Source organism: Haliotis rufescens, unplaced genomic scaffold, assembly GCF_023055435.1.
Source record: "Haliotis rufescens isolate VD_foot unplaced genomic scaffold, xgHalRufe1.0.p SCAF_1, whole genome shotgun sequence".
NCBI lineage: Eukaryota > Metazoa > Mollusca > Gastropoda > Lepetellida > Haliotidae > Haliotis > Haliotis rufescens.
The window spans coordinates 34962849-34982503 of NW_025963779.1; the positions used below are offsets into that span (position 1 = coordinate 34962849).

General features: G+C 40.2%; 1 long non-coding RNA gene across 3 annotated transcripts in view; it reads right to left on the bottom strand.

The window, feature by feature from the left end:
* The window catches only part of LOC124139483, an 86398-nt gene that overhangs the window by 41883 nt on the left and 24860 nt on the right, over positions 1-19655 (bottom strand). The window contains exon 1 of one of the 3 annotated variants that reach the window (XR_007220661.1): positions 188-282. The exons of the other annotated variants lie outside the window; for them this stretch is intronic. This is a non-coding gene — a long non-coding RNA (uncharacterized LOC124139483). Of the gene's footprint in view, positions 1-187; positions 283-19655 lie in introns of those variants that run through there. 3 annotated transcript variants of the gene reach the window in all.

Sequence of the window (19655 nt, forward strand, 5' to 3'; positions counted from 1 at the left end):
AAACGTTTGCAATAATCATTGTTGCTATATATGAGCAGTGTTTCATATTCGTCAATACATGTTTATAATCTCCACGCAAAATATAATTCAACCAATATTGATATGCACATCATTAAGACATTAAAAATATTTCGTTCTCAAAATGATTTGAGAGATAGTATTAATAACAAGATTTGATAGGACTTACAGTTTCCAACAAGGAACAGCTTATTGCCGCCAAGCGCAGGGTCGAACACGAATGAATGCACTTGACCACATTGAATTGGACTTCTTGGAAAATGCTACCTCGCGCGTTTACCAAGAATAGCAACAGGTTGCCGGTGACGGACCTTGAAAGGCGATACAATTGTCAATGTGGCAATAACTGAATGATCGTATCACGCATGTTCCCGTGATCATGCTCCATACTCGGGGAAAGTTGCATTATAGTATGCATGTGTGCATACATCAATAATAAGATAAACTGTCTGCATGACAATCATGATACAAGCTATATTAAACGAAACACGTAACCAACCATACAAACTATTTGTTTGATTGGCATTATAGAGGGTGGTGAGTAAGTAAGAAACGTACAACTTTATGGATCACAACTTCTGGTTTATTGTATGTAGCGACGTTTTCGATGTAGATTCTTACACCGTTATCAAGCAGCAGCCGTCAGTCAGACCAATGTCAGCGTGGCCAGGAGAAGGCTGACTATTGATCAGTCGTCAAGGGAAGCTGAAGACTCGTGCTAAAAAAACCACTTGCTCATGCTTGTTCTTATATAAGCTTACATGATCAGTATGTACACAACAGATAAAGACTCCCAATATTTGATTATCCCATGACTCCATGAGACTGTTCACAAAGAGGACCGACTATTTGATTTTTTATTTCTGGGGGAGGGGGGTCTAGGATTTTATCGAAAAAAAATACTGTCCCAGAAGATTATTGAAAGTAATTTTGATAAAATAATGTTCATAAAAAAATGCAACAAACATTACATTGTTGCAAGGTGTTTTTCTTCAAAAAGATAGTTATAGTTTTATTTTTTTTTAAATATCTAGGAACGCCGTGATATAACTGGAATAATGTTAAAAGCGGCGTTAAACCCAACTCGCTCACTCACTCATAGCTATAGCTGAAACATATGTAATCTCGACCCCAGGTCCCCACCAATATCAAAAGTTTTTTATTCCTGTTTAACCTATATCTGTTATCTCATGGGTAGATATCATTATTTTGAACACTCTGTAAACACCATTTCGAAAGGCCATTTCACCACGTCGTTAGGTGGTGAATGCCGTGTCCCTTTACCACTCAAAGCCATCAGGAATTCGATACCTCAAATCTACCCAAGGACCTAGATGTACAAACAAACCATTAAGAAAACAACTAATGTCCTTTTTGAAACGTGAACGAATGCACATCGACTCTATCTCCATGACAGACAACAAATGACAAACAACTCTGCACCACACTTAGAAAACGAAGTTAATGCGACCTGGATGACATTTGCAGATCTGGTTTTGAATTCAATATCGATAAAACCATCGTGGATAAAACCAACAAGCACTTTTGGGATATCAAACAAAAACATGTGTTGGTTTCAAGCTTGATAAGTACACAACAACATGCATGACAGTGAGGACGAAGGGCAACTTTTGGATCAGATTTGGAAACAGTTTTCAAGCTCGCACTGAGATGACGAAAACCATTAACTACCATATCGACCGAAGGCACAACGAAGTCATTTTCAATTTCAACCAATCAGTGTTAATGTTAAACCGTCATGACAATAAAGATATGAATATTCTTATCACTACCGCAATAAATAAATGAGATAACCAACCAAAATGAAAGACATAATAATTATTTAAAAACCTACAATCACGAATCAGTTGAGGTTCATAGGAGGAGTGAGTGAGTTAAAATGTAACGTCGGATCGGCATTATTTTAGCCATATAGCGACACGACTCTAGGATAGGATGATGATGAGGTGAGGTGAGGTGAAATTGGGTTTAACGTCGCGTCCATATTATTATTGCACTTATATAGCGACGTGCATGCAGGTGTGAGTGTGGCTGCTTATACTGATGGCGATTCATAGTGCTAGCTCACTGAGATACCATGCCGCAGTTTAACATGAATACCCCACTCAGACACAGTATACTGACTCCGAGCCGACCAGTCCTTGTTTTAGCCCCTTAATACTAAGCGCCCGGTAGGGTAACAAGTACCATCTTTTAACGTCTTTTGGTATGACGCGGCCGGGGATCGAACCCCTGACCTTCCGCTCTCCGGGCGGACGCTCTAGATCACGTAGGCAGCGAGGAGGGTGATGACATAACTTAATATACAATACGGGAGGCCCAGTCGTCCAAGCTGCCGCAAAGTTGCGTCTGAAAAGAACGACCCCCACATCAGAAAGATTGATCTACATATTAGAACTCGTCAAAGGGCTTAACACAGTCCTCGCATACAAGGCGACATCTGATTGGCTGCGTGATAACTATACTTCGGCTGCTGATATCGACTGTTTCAGCCGCAGATGCACAGGACAGCCTTGATCTAATTTCCGATGAAACCGACGAGCACGGATGTTGTCCTGACAAGCCTAGAAACATAATCAGGGCGAATACGAACCCACGATCTGGCACGCCAAAGGGACACAACTCTGCACAGCGAAGTTTGTCGCCTTAGGACCACTTAGGGACTCTGCCCTGTTTGACTTCGAACCAAACGGAGTCTTAGAAACACAAATATTCAGCATGCGTGTATTTATTATTCAAATTCTTATTTTCGATATATTTCATATCTGGGGCATGACGGTGATCAAATATACATATCCATAATTCATAGCTCGATCACATAAGGGGCTGTGGGATAGCCTAGTAGTTAAGTGTTCGCTCGTCACGTCGAAACTCGGGTTCGATTCCCCCATAGGTATTGTTATTGCTGGAATACTACTAAAATCGGTGCAAAAGCTCACCCGCTCTGTCAAACCAGTTATTTGGCTTGCTGTTTGAGTAAAGAAAACCTGCAATTGTAAACATGCTTAAAAGGTTTTGCACGGAGTACTTACATGAAACGTTACTCATCAACACGGTATCACGCACTTAAAATAAAGTTTGTTGTTGTTTAACGCCGAAATCAGGAATATTACAGCTATATGACGGAAGTCTATAAATAATCGAGTCTGGACCAGACAATCCAGTGATTGATATCAGGAGCATCCATCCTCGCAATTGGGATACGATGACATGCATCAACCAAGTCAGCGAGCCTGACCACCCGATCCCGTTAGTCGCCTTTTACGAAAAGCATATTAGCTTTTTAAGGCAAGCTTGGGTTGCTGAAGACCATTTCTACCCCTGATCTTCACTAGAATAAAATAAAGTTAAAATGTATTGTGTAGCACACGTGTGTTAGAGTAATGGAATACAGGATTTCACACTGAGACCAATTATGTCCTTATATAGCAACAAGGACAGTATTCCTTTGGCCGGCCATCATACTTTAAGAATCCCGGTGTATATGTGAATGTTTCATTATTCCATCCAAAACTGGAACAAAATGTATGCGTTGTTTATACTTCCTGGATTAATTTACAACAGACACAACGAACACACATATTACTATGTACAAATCAAATCAATGCTTTCTGCAAAGCAGGACAGTAATGTGGTACGAAGTCCACCGACTGCCTTCACATCAGACAACCGACTGAAAGGTTAAATGTACAGGCATCAATGTGAATGGCAAGTTTATGATCCCCGAAGGTTTTATCTCAAGAATGAGGACAATAAACTATGCCAGAACCGAATCATCCAAGATCCTCCAAACATTGCTTCAGTGTTTGTCTTCATGGTCATTCGGTATCCTTGACCTCTCAGCAGAAGAAGCTAAAGGACTACGGTTAGTTACGCTGGTGTAGACTGAGAGTCGTCATGCCTTTTATATGGACATTGCCAGGGGTATATAAATAGCTGGAAGAATGGAGATTGCAGTTCTGTGGTTCGGTGACTATTGCTTGTGATTTTATCCTTACGCAGTCGACTGTCGCCTTTGTCATCAACATTGATGGATGACTAAATTTAGCATAAACTGATCTTTCCAATCAGCCTCATTTTACGCTTGAAAACATGTTTATGGTTGATTAGTCGTCAAGCATTGTTGGCTCATCGATCCCTGGCCCCACATATCACATTCAGTAACAAAGTACTTCACAGATTGACTGGGATTGATTTGCCATGCCCTATTACTTCAACACTATTGTTCAGCCTCACGAAATTGATCTGGAAGTGAACATTGTCTCGCCCCCACACTGTTGTTTACTTCATCAATAACCTCCTCATAAAGGTCAACCTAACTACTTTATGCCCTGGCATTTTAACAAATATGTACATGGGAAGCGATGAAATTCACGTTTATATAGACAGCTTTAAAACTGAAAGTGGTAAATTTGACGTTTTTCTTTACAAGGAACATTAGCGAAACCCTTAATTTAATGTAAGTGTTGAAATGGCTGACAATTGGTATTTTTTATGGAACTTGTGCAATGGGAATATAACAACATCAAATGTGTTAAAGATATATGTCTAAAAAGCGAGAAGAGGAATTCGTTTCACCCTTCTGCAACAGCAATTACTATATTTAAGGACAGATGCATGACCAATTTGGAACATTTACCAAATGTCAACACCGTGCTTACTATTATCTCATCAGAGCTAAAATACACTTCTAAAATCATACTATGTCAAATGTTGTTTACTTTTCTCTGAGCTTGATATTCGTCTTAGTCACAAAATCATTAAACAAATAAATGCCTGTTGTCAGTCATATATATTTTGTCTTTGATTTCTACAACACTAGTTTAAAGTTTTCCCAACATTATATATTTGCAGTTCTAGGCCAAAAAGTTACATTTCGACAAGAACGAGCTGAATTCAAATTTTGGACACACACAACCAGACAAAATCAACAAAACAGAGCAAGTGAGTGATTTAAAATTTTACATCGCAATTTTACCGCCATATCGCGTGATCAAATTAATTATTATTACATAGTCAACAAAACAGAACTCCAAGAAAATTACAGCGAAAACGACAAATATCTGAACCATCGATTATGACAACGAGTACTCAATCTGTAACCGTTGACAACCAACTAACATAGATATGAGATACGTTGACCAGTTTCGACCGAAATATCTCGATGCCAAAAGAGACTCGGGGCGTGAACTGCACTGGCCATTACTCAGGCTTTCATCAGTGATTGATGCATTCAGAGACAAAAGTACTACTTCACAATCGCTGTGAGGTAGGTTGGCCGTCAGTATCACTAATTAATGACGCCTTTTAACTATGGGGCAAATCGTCTGTCAATACCAAGGAGAGTTAAACTAAAACTCAGTATGTGTGATTGATCAGGGTTCCTTAAATGACAGCGTATTCTTGGTAATGTAACTGAACGACTTCAATTGTCGTGGTTGGCCATGAATATTTGATCAAGACGAATTCGTCAGTTAATCAAGGAAATGTTCGAGCAATCTAGTTCGCCACCGTTTGTACAGCGTGTTTCATAATTTCGTTTTACGAACGTAAAAACTTGGTTTTGCACAATTTACCATTCGACCTATCTTGATCTGTAACTGTATCGATGTAAGCGCGTGTGGTCCAGTTATAGCCGATATTGCTGTGGTATTTCGCCGATCTGGTCCAGGGTTCCAATATGCGATTCAGATCATTGGTATGTCATATCATCGTGGTATTTCTGATCCGCGGTAAGTCATGCCATTGTGGTATGTCTGATCACTTGTATGTCATGACATTGTGGTATGTCTGATCACTGGTATGTCATGACATTGTGGTATGTCTGATCCTTGGTAAGTCATGACAGTGTGGTATGTCTGATCACTGGTATGTCATGACAGTGTGGTATGTCTGATCACTGGTATGTCATGACATTGTGGTATGTCTGATCCTCGGTAAGTCATGACAGTATGGTATGTCTGATCATTGGTATCTCATGACATTGTGGTATGTCTGATCACTGGTATGTCAGGATATTGTGGTTAGTCTGATCACTGGTATGACATTGTGGTAAGTCTGATCCTCGGTATGTCATGTCATTGCGGTTTGTCTGATCACTGGTATGACATTGTGGTATGTCTGATCCTCGGTATGTCATGACATTGTGGTATGTCTGATCATTGGGATGGCATGTCATTGTGGTATGTCTGATCATTGGTATGTCATTGTGGTATGGTTGTTTATTAGTATGGCATGTCATTGTGGTATGTCTGATCATTGGGATGGCATGTCATTGTGGTATGTCTGATCATTTTTATGTCATTGTGGTATGGTTGGTTATTGGTAAGTCATGTCATTGTGGTATTGATGGTTATTGGTATGTCATGTCATTGTGGTATGTCTGATCATTGGTATTGCATGTCATTGTGGTATGTCTGATCATAGAGGCATGTCGGGTCATTTGTATGTCTGATCATTGTGGTATGTCGGACCTTTTCAATGCACCTGGGTTTCACGCAACGTCTACCGGCCGCGGCACGTGTGCCTTTTCTCCACGTTAAGCTAACACGCTGTGACAAGCCATACCAGTCAGAGCAGCCTCCAATAAACTAACCACTGACAACCCACAAAGACAGATACAGGACACGGGGACTCCTGTAGACCAAAATACACCAAGAGAGGGGTGGGGGTGTTTGAGACTAATTTCAAACAAATTCTCAAAATACCTTATTTTGTAACAGGTCATGTAGCGTGTCTAGTGAACGATATTTTTGTTGTTTTTTTGTTGTTGTTTTTGTGTGTGTTTTGTTTGTTTGTTTTGTTTTGAATTTTGGTGTTTTGGGAATTGTTGTTTTTGTTGTTTGTTTTGTTTTGTTGGGGTTTTTTGGGGGGGTGATTATATTTTTTTCACAGAGAAAAATATTTCAGTCAAACAAAATACCGGAATGTCGATATCGGCCCCGTATCACAAAAGCTCTACTGGATGACAGTGTCTATACAATGGAGTAGTGTTTGGTCGTGTAAATTTACCTTCCATACCAAGATATCCTATTTCAACTTTCCCTACTTGTTACTGACTCTCAAGTGTCACTGTTACGGTGTCTAGCGCGGGTTTCCGTAGCATCTATGATATCTTTCTGTTTATATGACAGAGCAAAACACACTTAAGGCCACTACAAACTGAATATTTGTTCTTTCAAGCAGATTTCCCAAAGTGAGGATACAGAGGATACGATTATAAACAGCAACATTTACTGTTTTAAACATTTTAGTTTGATATGTTTTCCTTGGCAGATGGTTACATCTTATTAAGTTTCATGTACACATGATTACATCCTACTGTGGCAGGGCAAAGGAGGCCCAGTCGTCATGGGCGCCGAAATTCGCAGTGCAGAGTTGCGTCACTTTGGCACACCAGAAACCTGTGACCGTGGGTTCAAATTCCGATTCGCCCCGATGATGTTTCTGTGTTTGTCAGCACAATTTACATTAAGCTGACGCATCGTCTTGTAAGGGGAATATTGTTCAAAGCGACATTAAACCCAACTCACTCACTCACTCAATGTGACTGTGGTATCTCCTTTTACTACAGATTTCCCTCTCAAGTTAAGATCCATCTTAGCCAGGCGTGTAAAAAACACATAACTATAGAAACATGTTCAAGACGAGATAATCACTAAGCTGGGGAAACAGAACGAGGAGAAAAAATCATTTAAATTTGTAATGGCCCAATTAGGTGTAGAAAATACAAAATCTCGTGGAGACAATTTCGAGATAGGAAGTGTAACCAAGTCTATCCATAAAAGTATAATTTAAATGAGTCACATGAGGAAATTAATCACATCAACGTTCAATAGCGAATGGGTTATTACAGAGACAAAACAAGCACAACCTGAAACACGTTCGGCGGAAAGGAAATCAGGTCCCATCATGAAGACGTCACAACTACAACAATGCAGGCATGGCTTATCTTCTGTCACGTTAATCTTTACTCGTAATAACATTATGGCGGGAACTCACGTCCAGTCATGCTGGCATGAGATAGCAATCAAACTGTTGGTTATAGTTCTACTGCGTGCGTCAATTTGAAAGTTCAGTAGACAAATAAACGTTGATTGACATATCAATAAATTCAGACAAATGGGCACAAGTAGGCGACGGGCTGAAACTTGTCGGAGGTAACTACTTCACGTGAGAAATAACGCTGTAGAGAGAAGCCGGAAATCCTAATCCAGGGTACAGCTGTACCGCTGCTATTAGGACGTGGTCACATATTTGTTTCGAGGAAGGAATTTCTTCAAGTGTGCCCACTGTGGAGCAGGATGCGCTCAGTGTGTCGCGAACACATGGCATCATCACTATATGATAGGGATTCATCATGCTCATTATATAGTCGGAATAGTACAATAGCAAAGGATTTTTTTATGATTATGGAAATGTTACAGTATTTGTCGCTTTTATATGTTCTCATTCATTCGTTCGTCCGTTCGTCCATTCATTCATCCATCCATCTATTCGTTCGTTTGTCCATCCATACATTCATTTATCTATTCCGTCATTCATTCATTGTTTGTTTGTTTGATTGTTTACATCCAATTGCAAGCATGCATTAGGAGCTTAATCAAAACATACGGAATGCAACCAAGGGTAACAATGATCCCCACCAACCCACCCGAAGACATGGATCGCTGCTCTTGCTGAAAAGGCGGCCTCACACGGACAATATGTTTCCAAACACAGGTAATAACAGGAATGGTAAATCCTTTTGGATACGTGTTAACAGTGTTATTTCTTCACCTTCTGTGAATTAGGTATTAGCAATGTGCAGTGGACCGAATATTTCCAGCATGTGTTTCATGTTACTGATATACCTGTGGACAGGGACAATCTACATGCGGCAGAAACGTTTATGAACATCCATCATATCAAAGAGTGTAATTACTGTGATGATGCTGATCTCACGAGTGCCGATATATCTGAAGAAGAAGTATCATCAAATATACATAACTTGATATTTGGTAAATAGGCAGGACCGGGTCGAATTTTTCCTTAAATGATGAAATATTGGAGCACTTCAATCATACCAACCTTAACTATAATTTGTAAAAGGATTATGCATAGTGGTGTATTCCCTTACGAGTGGGCAAAGGGTATGTTAGTTCCTCTGCATAAGAATGATAATATAAATGATGTCAATAATTATAGAGGAATAATGCTGATGGATGTATTTGGTTGATGACAACAGTATTAAATGAACAACTCAGGAATGTTCCGGACGTTTATGACACAATTCCTGAGGCACAGGCCGGATTTCGAAGCGGATACAGTACAATTGACAATATATTTACTTTTCAGTGCTTAGCATAAACGTATCTCTCTATACGTAGCGGTAGATTTTATTGTTTGTTTGATGATTTCCGAAATTCGATCAACCGGAAGCTCTTGCGGTACTTAACAATGAAAAATGTAATACACGGTCGTTTATTGGTGCTTCTGGAGGATCTTTATTCAAAGATTCAGAGTGATGTCAGGACATCAAAAAACAACTCTATTTCAGATTATTTCGAATCGGCGTTCGACAGGGCTATATGTTCAGTCCCTTTCTGTTCACGATGTTTATCCTTTATTTACAGTCTGTGATAGAAATAAGTGATTTGGGATTTTTATATTGGAGACGAATTAATAGACATACTACTTTCACTATATGCAGATTATTTGTGTATGTTCGATGACACTGTAATAGGTCTGCAAAGAAAAATGATATTTTATCCTCAGAAGAAGTATCAATTTAAGAGATGGTGAACGATGTTTTTTTAATGATAAGCGTTTTAATATTAGTTCTTACCATAGTTATCTTGGTGTCCTGTTTTCAAATAGATTGTCCTGGTCTAAATGCATTGATGTCCTCACGATTAAAGCTTTGTTTGCTAATAAAAATCTGCAATTTCACTCAGAAAATATGAATGATGAAATACAGTGTTGTTATTGAAGAAGCTGGATGAATGTGGTAGAATTACTTGGGCAACTCTTGTTTACTCGACATTTATGGATTTGGCGTTACGTTTGGCAGGAGCAGAAAATTAGTGATGTTAGTTGTTTCCTACAGATGTTTAGACACCGTTTGTTGGATTGTAACTAACAGAGTATCCAGATGGAAATCTTCGAGTCTTGTAAATAAAGGTATTATTGGATATGGAATATTACGTTACAATTTTTCAGAAATAGAGACCAACGACGTATGCTGTGCCTGTTAAGATTAAGAGAATTGCCTCTACGGAGTAATCTGGGCAGAAGAGAGGATACTGTTTATTCACAACGCTTTTGTCGACTATGTAACAATGGTTCTATTGAGAACGGACTCAATTTTGTGTTTATCTGCCCGTTAAATCACGTGCCATCTACGCAGTATTGGATTGGTTGAAAGCGACTAATATATGGGTTTGACAACCATTCACACGTCAAAATCAAATTTGAAGACACTAAAATGTTGGCAAAATATTGGTGAGAATAGAGATCGACACCAGTTTGTCATAGTTTGTCATACTTTACAAGCAAGTTTACAAACTCTTTTCTCAATGTGTTCACACACATAATCTTGTGTTTGTACACATATATCGGCATTCGAAGCTACTTACATAAACAACATATTTGCCAGACGTTACATGTCATCATTATAAAACTGGAATGTTTTTACTGCGGCATCAAACAACATTCGCCGACTCATTGATTCGTGTAATAGGTCTGTTACCACATTGTATGTTCGACTTAAAACGATTGCCAATGGCATTATTCAAACCACTTCAAATAGATATAAACAGTCCTTGATCTTCCTTCCAAAGCAACAATCGGTACATTATAATGCACGCTAACTTGCATATTATTTTTAATTACAGAATAATAACATATCTCATTATTTTGGTGATATGGAATTTAATTAACATTTACTTTTATACACGTAAAACGTGTAGGATTGCAATTCAGATAATTACCTTGATGTCCCGCTAATATAAACCTCAAATTATGTTGTTCGTAATAAAATCAACGATTCTAGATAAACATGTTTCTTTTCATCTCTTTGATTTCAGATTTACAAAGCTTGTTGAAACGCACAATTTTAGATTTCTCAGACGTTATTGTGTTCACTGACAAAGCCATGAATTTACATGCCGTTGATGTGTTAAATTATCCGTAAGCTGTATGTAAATTCGTCGAAGTCACATTCTAGAACATAGCATCTTCCTTGATCCCTTGGTATTGTTACGTGACATCATTGTTCTGTGGTGTTATAACGTCACGCACAGCAACGTATTATCTGTTTTGTATGGCCTGGAGAGGCTCGTTGGGGCTGAAAGCGCTTACCTATAAATGGATTGATTTACTTTATCTGCATACTGCCTGAACGTTGGATTATATAAACTTCGCGTGCGTGCGTGCGTGCGTGCGTGCGTGCGTGCGTGTGTGTGCAGTGATATAATGACTCATTCTAAAGAATTTGCCTTGATTGTATGATTGCAAATAGTGTTTGCACACACAACATTATTCTCTGAGCCTGTCACCAACACACAACTGGTAATGAACTCATTCAAACATAGACGTAGCTAATTTGGTATTTTGAAGGACAGTTCTATATCTGGTGTATTGTATCATGATAAAAGACTAAAATCTGATACACAACAAGAGAGGACACGAGGGTAGGCGACAATGACGCAAGCTGAAGCGCGGAGTTTAGGATAGGGTATGTCTGGTAGTATATTGGACAGTCCTTGGTGGTATGGATCAGGTCCCTGGTAGAATAGGGCATGTCAATGGTCGTATCGGGACTGGCAATGGTATTTTGGGGGATGGCCCTGGCAGTAAAGGAAATATCAATGTCAAATAGGACATGTCAATGATGTCCCTGGTAAAATAGGTCATGTTAATGGTAGGATAGGGCATGCCAATGGTAGTATACGGCATGTCAATTGTAGTATACGGCATTTCAATTGTAGTATGGGGCATTTCAATGGTAGTATAGGGCATGTCAATTGTAGTATACGGCATTTCAATTGTAGTGTAGGGCATTTCAATTGTAGTATAGGGCATTTCAATTGTTGTATACGGCATTTCAATGGTAGGATAGGACATGTTATTGGTAGGATAGGACATGTTATTGGTAGGATAGGGCATGCCAATGGTAGTATTGGGCATGTCAATTTTAGTATAGGGCATTTCAATTGTAGTATAGGTCATTTCAGTGGTAGTATAGGGCATATCAATTGTAGAATAGGGCATGTCAATTGTAGTATAGGGAATTTCAATTGTAGTATAGGGCATATCAGTGGTAGTATAGGACATTTCAATTGTAGTGTAGGGCATGTCAATAGTAGTATAGGGCATGTCAATTGTAGTATAGGGCATTTCAATTGTAGAATAGGGCATGTTTTTGGTAGGATAGGGCAAGCCAATGGTAGCATAGGGCATGTCAATGGTAGGATAGGACATGTCCCTGGTAGCATAGGGCATGTTAATGGTAGGATAGGACATGTCAATGGTAGGATAGGGCATGTTAATGGTAGGATAGGGCATGTCAAGGGTAGGATAGGACATGTCCCTGGTAGTATAGGGCATGTCAATGGTAGCATAGGGCATGTTAATGGTAGGATAGGACATGTCAATGGTAGTACATGTCAATGGTAGGATAGGGCATGTTAATGGTAGGATAGGGCATGTCAAGGGTAGGATAGGACATGTCCCTGGTAGTATAGGGCATGTCAATGGTAGCATAGGGCATGTTAATGGTAGGATAGGACATGTCAATGGTAGTACATGTCAATGGTAGGATAGGGCATGTTAATGGTAGGATGGGGCATGTCAATGGTAGGATACGGAATGTGCCTGGTAGAATAGGGCATGTCAATGGTAGCATTGGGCATGAGGGTGTAGTGGCTGTCGCTGGTGGTATAGGCATGTTACCAGCAGTTCAGGAAAAGACGTGATGTTATTGCAGATCTGGAAAGGGCTGTATCTCAAGAAGTGGCCTTAGATATACTCAGACATATAATTAACATTTCTACAAATTCGTAAAATGGCCGTGTCTAACTCAACATCCTACATTTAAATCACCTTCTGTAACGCTCTAAGGTCACGTTATGTAACCATGTCCCGATATGTGAAGACAAGAGTGAAAACGCGCCACAAAGGCTTCTTGTGTCATAGTAGTTGTTTCCTGTCCATTACCAACGTCAGGATTACCAGATGGAATTTGTTAAAAGCTAATGTAAAACATACGTGCTACTGCCTTCCTTAAGAGGTGTATTTTCAGATAATAGGTTTCATTAAGGGCTATTCGCCCTGTCATTTTTCCAATCGCAATCTTTCAATAAGGATGGTGTGAGTACTTAACGTTAATAGAACAACCGAACAGAGATCGATATTTCAGGAATTCCGCGATACTGCGTCAGACATAATTAAGATTTCTCTGTCTAGATGTTTCATTAGCAGAGTCAAAGAGGACAGCGTTACTTTGATAGCGCAACGGACTCTGAGGAACCGATACCCGGATAAGAATATAATCGGTGACTATCGATTGCATATATGGGTTACTCGCCTCTCTGGGTGTGATGACTGATGTCGGCCAGTAGTGCTTGATTAACGCCTGATTAGATATTTATCATAAACTGTTTCTGTTTGACGCTGCACTCAGTGATATTCCAGCAATATGACGACGGTCTGTAAATAATCGAATCTGGACCAGACAATAAAGTGATTGACACTATGAGCATCGATCTACGCAAATAGGATACGATCACATGCGAACATGTCCACCCGATACCGTTAGTGGCCTCTTACGTGAGTGAGTGAGTATGGTTTTACGCCGCTTTTAGCAATATTCAAGCAATATCACAGAGAGGGACACCAGAAATGGGCTTCATACATAGTACCGATGTCGGGAATCGAACCCGGGTCTTCGGCGTGACAAACCACTAGGCTACCCGACCGCCCCTGGCCTCTTACGACAAGCATGGGTTTCTGACAACCAATTCTAATCAGGATCTTCACGGGTCGCATGTACGACATCTAAATTAAACAGGTAGACGGAAACTGGATTGCTGCTGTCCCGAGTCCAGAATTGATCGAAATTACATTTAGCATCCATGATGCATGAATGATATTTGCTAAATTGCCGAAATAACAATAATGTGAAATGATTATTCGGATGACAATGACAATGGTTTCGGAGTTCTAAATTCTGACATAATCAATTACGTCTTTGTAAGGACGTTAATGCCAATCTATAACGGTAAACCATTAGTAAGCCGGTATTATATTAACGAGCAAGACAATCTGTCGAGCTGCCTAAGAAAACTGATCCCTGTTTTCCTTACTGCATGATTCTCTCCTCGTATCAACACTGACCGTCCTGTACACTGTACTCAATATGTACATTTCGAGATAAGCACATTTACGCAACGGGCAGACTGCGAAAAGTCGATATGGAACTTCATTGTTTTCTGTTTCCCATGGTTACGCAGGCTACTTCCGTTGGAAATTCGATGTCATGAGGTTTTCTTTTTTAACCGTTTGAGATTAAATGACTTCGAACAAACCTGCACTCTATTAACATCCTAGATTTGGGCTCGAAAAAAATCCAAAAGCGGCCATGACCATTGGCACATATAATTGATGCATGATAATAACGAATATTTAGCATCAAATAGCAACATGGGATTGCACAAATACATCCTCATATTTCCAACATCACAGGGCGAGCTTTGTCGTAATAAAAGCACTGCCTCAGATTTGGGTCGTTATGACATAACGCCTGTCTCAATGTGGTCGGATTAATTGTGCATCGTTATCTCATTCTTCAGCATTGTCGTTCATGCCAGCAGCTACGTAAATCGTATTGGAAAATTCTCGACACAGTGTCACCTCTCTCATCCGTGTATTACCATCCGCGTGTTACAAACTGTCAGCAAATAATTTCTCGCTTCGTTTAACAAGACTGGTTAATACGGTGCAATTTAAACCAGATTTCATTCAATGAATGTAAATATATAATAGAGAGAGATATATTGGGGTTGTTTTAATGACGGTGGTCACCATAAGTAATGAGGGCGCTTTGATTTTTAAAAACATATGTTTCAGCCATTACTTCAAAACAAGATTTTTTTTCTGCGAAAGAGGGAGGCGTAAATTCTTTCACAAGACATTTCAGGACATTCCGCATGCTCAGCGAACAATTTTTGTGTGAGGAAAAACGACAAATTCGTTTTTCCTATTTTTGTCTTTGGAACAAACCCCATCCCCCAAGTCACATTACACAAATTCAAATGGTCGATCCCGGGGGTACTAACAGACCCGAAAGCAAAGGATATCTCACATCGTGTGTCTTCTTACATATCGCAATGTCGCAGATAAATCAAATTCAATTTCCACCATATATGAATCAGAATGAACAGAAATCCGGCGGGTATGATGACACACAACCCTTGTAAAAGTTGAATCCACTCGTTCCAAATTAGTCTGCTTTCACAACTGTTGCTAATATCCTGTCCTGTTCTGCAAGTCCTACCAATTTAATCGGCTTTCGCAAACGAGGGTTTATCCTGTCGTATTCTGAAAGTCGATCCACATACATTTAGGGGGACCTTTTCTGAATGCCCATAGGGATGGCGCGGTGCCACATTGAAGTGGTATGATTACACATGCGGAAATCATCCTGATCAATATGGTTATTACTTGATTCACGTTCGGTGTTGGGGTAATAACCTGAACAACATGTAATGCAGGAGACACGTGTATTCTGAAAGATTAGCAGACATAAATATCACCAATTAATTCAACACTGCTATGTGAAAATGTGTACCTACGAATGTATTACCGTCATCATCGGTGTTGGTTTGTTAACCCAAGTGGCACAATGGTGAGTGAGTATGGTTTTACGCCGCTTTTAGCTATATTCCAGCAATATCACGGCGGGGGACACCAGAAATGGGCTTCACACAATGCACCCATGTCGGGAATCGAACCCGGGTCTTCGGCGTGACGAGCGAACGCTTTAACCACAAGAATACCCGACCGCCCCATCAACCTGGAGACATTTCGAGACGTTTTGATACTTATCTCAATATTAGCGACGCAAACCTTTCCACACAAAAAAACACAAAAGAAAGCAGTGAGAAAGAAAGAGTTCACAGTGCTAATCCGGCTATACCATATACCAGCTCCCGAAAGGATTAACTAAATGACCTGATGCTTGATCAGGGCGTTTAGACTTGGGACCGTGGTCTAGTGGATAGAACATCTGCAACGGGAGCGAAAGGTTAGCAGTTCGACCAACTAGCTATGCCATACCAAAGAACGAAGATAGTACTTATTGATACCGTGCCTTGTGTTCTTTATAAAAAATGGTAGAGAAGACACGGAATCAGTATATATAATATGTCTGAATGAGATACCCATCATTTTAAACTGCGGCATGATATCTCAGTGGGTTAGCACTATAAAACCACCGTAGTCCGCACTAGAAGAAGTTGTCACACAGACACAGGTACGTCGCAAAATAAGTGCAAAATAAGTGCAATTATCTTAAACGCCAACTTAAACCCCATTCTACATCCTCTACAAAGTGCTGTATAAAGGCTTTGCCACATTCAGCTGCCGTATGTATGTCTATGTGGAACTTTTGCTATTCGTAGTACTAAGATCACTTTGTACAACTTGTATGGATCAAGTGTACAAGTACTGACCATGACTGTATCGGTCTTAGCAATGCTGGCCCGTTTAACGAAATGAATGGTTCTGTCACTCGTTTTCCATGGTACACAAATCACGACATATTCACGACATATCCACTACACTATAACCAGTGAAAACAAGGTAGTGTATTTCTTCATTTGAGTGAGTGAGTGAGTGAGTTGGGTTTTACGCCGCTTTTATTAATACTCCAGTAATATCCCAGTGGGGGACACCAGAAATGGGCACCTCCTTCCGAGACACCGCTAACACAAAATAATGTAATGTTTTTTAAGTAGCTACAGTCAGCATTATTACAACCGAATTGTGGCGGACTGCAAATACCCGAAAGGCGAACTAGCGGTTAGCTGAACAATGGTTAACGTTGCACGATAGCTCGCAATTGGCCAGGCCGCACGTTTCCGGTGGCTTTTTACGATAAGATGGGACACAGGGGACCACGAAACACACCACGAATCCACACATGTATTCTTTGAATCATTGTATTCTTTCGATCAATATTTATTAATATTAATGTGATATAATAAATTGCAAAGCCTGAATAATCACACATACAATTAACAAATTAGTATCGCTTAATCTTGTGGAAATTACATTTACATAGAAAATAATTAAACTATTAAGGAGAAAATGAAGAGCTATTAATCTAATACAATCAGAGAAGAGGACGAAGACTGGAAATCTAGCGATATTAATCGTAGAGTATTGATACAATTTATCAGCTGTCAAGCTTATCCCTGCCTGGGGGCACCTCATCTCGGCCCCATTGTGATGTTGATAACGGTTTCCTATTTGCAGCACTATTAGCTAGCATCCTACACTGTATGTCATTCCGGCGGCGATAAACTAGGTCAGTCTTAAGGATCTTTCGGAAGTAGGTCAAACCCGAGACCTTTTTTGTTTCATGTTTACAAAGCTGCAGCAAAACAAATTTAATACTGACAAGGGAAAGAAATGATACTAATTGGACTGGCGGCCTATTCACGAAGCTGTCTTAGCGCTACGATTTGCGTAAACGTGTCGTAGCGACAAACGTCCTAGCTGAGTCTATTCTTGAAGGTCAAGCGAATTCCCTTATGACGTCACGGGAAAACACCCGATTCTTTCATTCGTCACCACACGCCCCTTTCCGTAACCTTCAAGAAAGCTCGTCCCCCTATCGATGCATGTTATGTGCGAAAATACGACAAACCAATCAGAATGCGCGTATGACTTCACGTCTCATCAAAGAATCCCACAGGAATATTTTTTTATTTACATATGTCTTGCATCTAAAAATATACCCAAGACACAGTTAAATGTGTTCAATCATAACGTATAATTCCGCACATTCCGATGTGCTTTAAATTACATCTGAAATATATATAATATATGGGGAGATATATGTGAAGCATTACGCAACGAGTTGACAATTGTTTTATGTATGCCCGTTTGCGCTAAGACGGAACCCGGTCGCAAAAATGGCCATGAGAGGGGCACGAGTCGCTTTTCGGCGTGTCCCGGAATAACACGAGTTGGTCACGAATGCCGACTCTTTCTATTTCCGACAGAAGAGAGCTCCCTGTCTTAGCCGCGATAGCTGCCGTAGCTGGGACACGGCAACGAAAGTTAAATGCAGCTTCGAGAATAGCTCTTATGGAAGTCGTAGTTTTTGTCGTAAATCGCTAAGATTTGTCTTAGCTAAGACAGCTTCGTGAATAGGCCGCCTGGTTACTAATTCTAATAGATACAATTATTGTAAAAAAATTGGAAGAAAAAAGTTTCCATGGCACGCGAACATAATGTATGCTCTATACCGATCTTAGATATGGACTCGCCAAACGTACATTCGACGAGACGAATCCATTTCTGTCTGAGTGTACATTCAATCAAAATGTCCCTCAATCGTATGAGTAAATAGGTCACTCCAGAGGTAGGTAACTGGAGACGCTGTGGGGGAAGACGCTGTGGGGGAAGTCGTTGTGGTCGACGCTGGTCTAGAGACCTGCGTGTCGTTTACAAGCATGCATATATAAGTGTACATCGTTCTGGTACTGACATGGGTGTTGAAATACTCCGACACAGGTCATATCGGGCAGCATAACTAATTTCGACCTCTGGATGTATTTTGCTTTTGGTTGGTCAAAAAATGATATTATTTAGAACCATCATCATCTTAAAGTCGTGTATGGACATTTAGAAGTTGTAAGAGTGAGTGAGTTGGGTTTAACGCCGCTTTTAACAGTATTCAAATTATATCACGGCGTGTCAGCTTAAAGTGGGAGGAAAGCCCGAAGTGATGCAGGTCTCTGACGTTTACAGCTTCGGTGCAACCCACGAGCACGGGTATGGTGCTGACCTACCTAGAAACATAATCGGGGCGAACCGGGATTCGAACCCACAATCATAGGTTTCTGGCGTGCCCAAGGGACGCAATTCTGCACAGCGAATCGCGGCGCCTTAGATGACTGTGCCACCCGTGCCCCCTTACATGTAAGAATAAAGCGACACGAGGATAACAACTTCCGTATTGTTTGTAACGATGTTACAGGGCTATATGGTGAGAAACGCCGTTACCAAGGAAAAAAGGTTGTTATCCATGTCTTCACTGCTTTTTCCACAAGAACATTCAAAGGAATACCGTGGCAACAGGAAAATCCTGGCAAAAATACTGATAGAGAATTTTTCTATTTCTCCCACATTCCACAAAACGAGCAAGCGAAATATTTCACTTCAACTGGGTATTTGCAGTGATAGAGAAATGGGCTTCACACATTGTACCCATTTGAGGATGAGAACCCGGGCTTTCAGTGTGACGAGCGAATGCTTTTATCACTAGGCTACCCCACCGTCCACGCTCACTAAGTAGTTCACACTGTTCTCGTTACAAATGTAAGAAGAGAAAACACACAGGCACT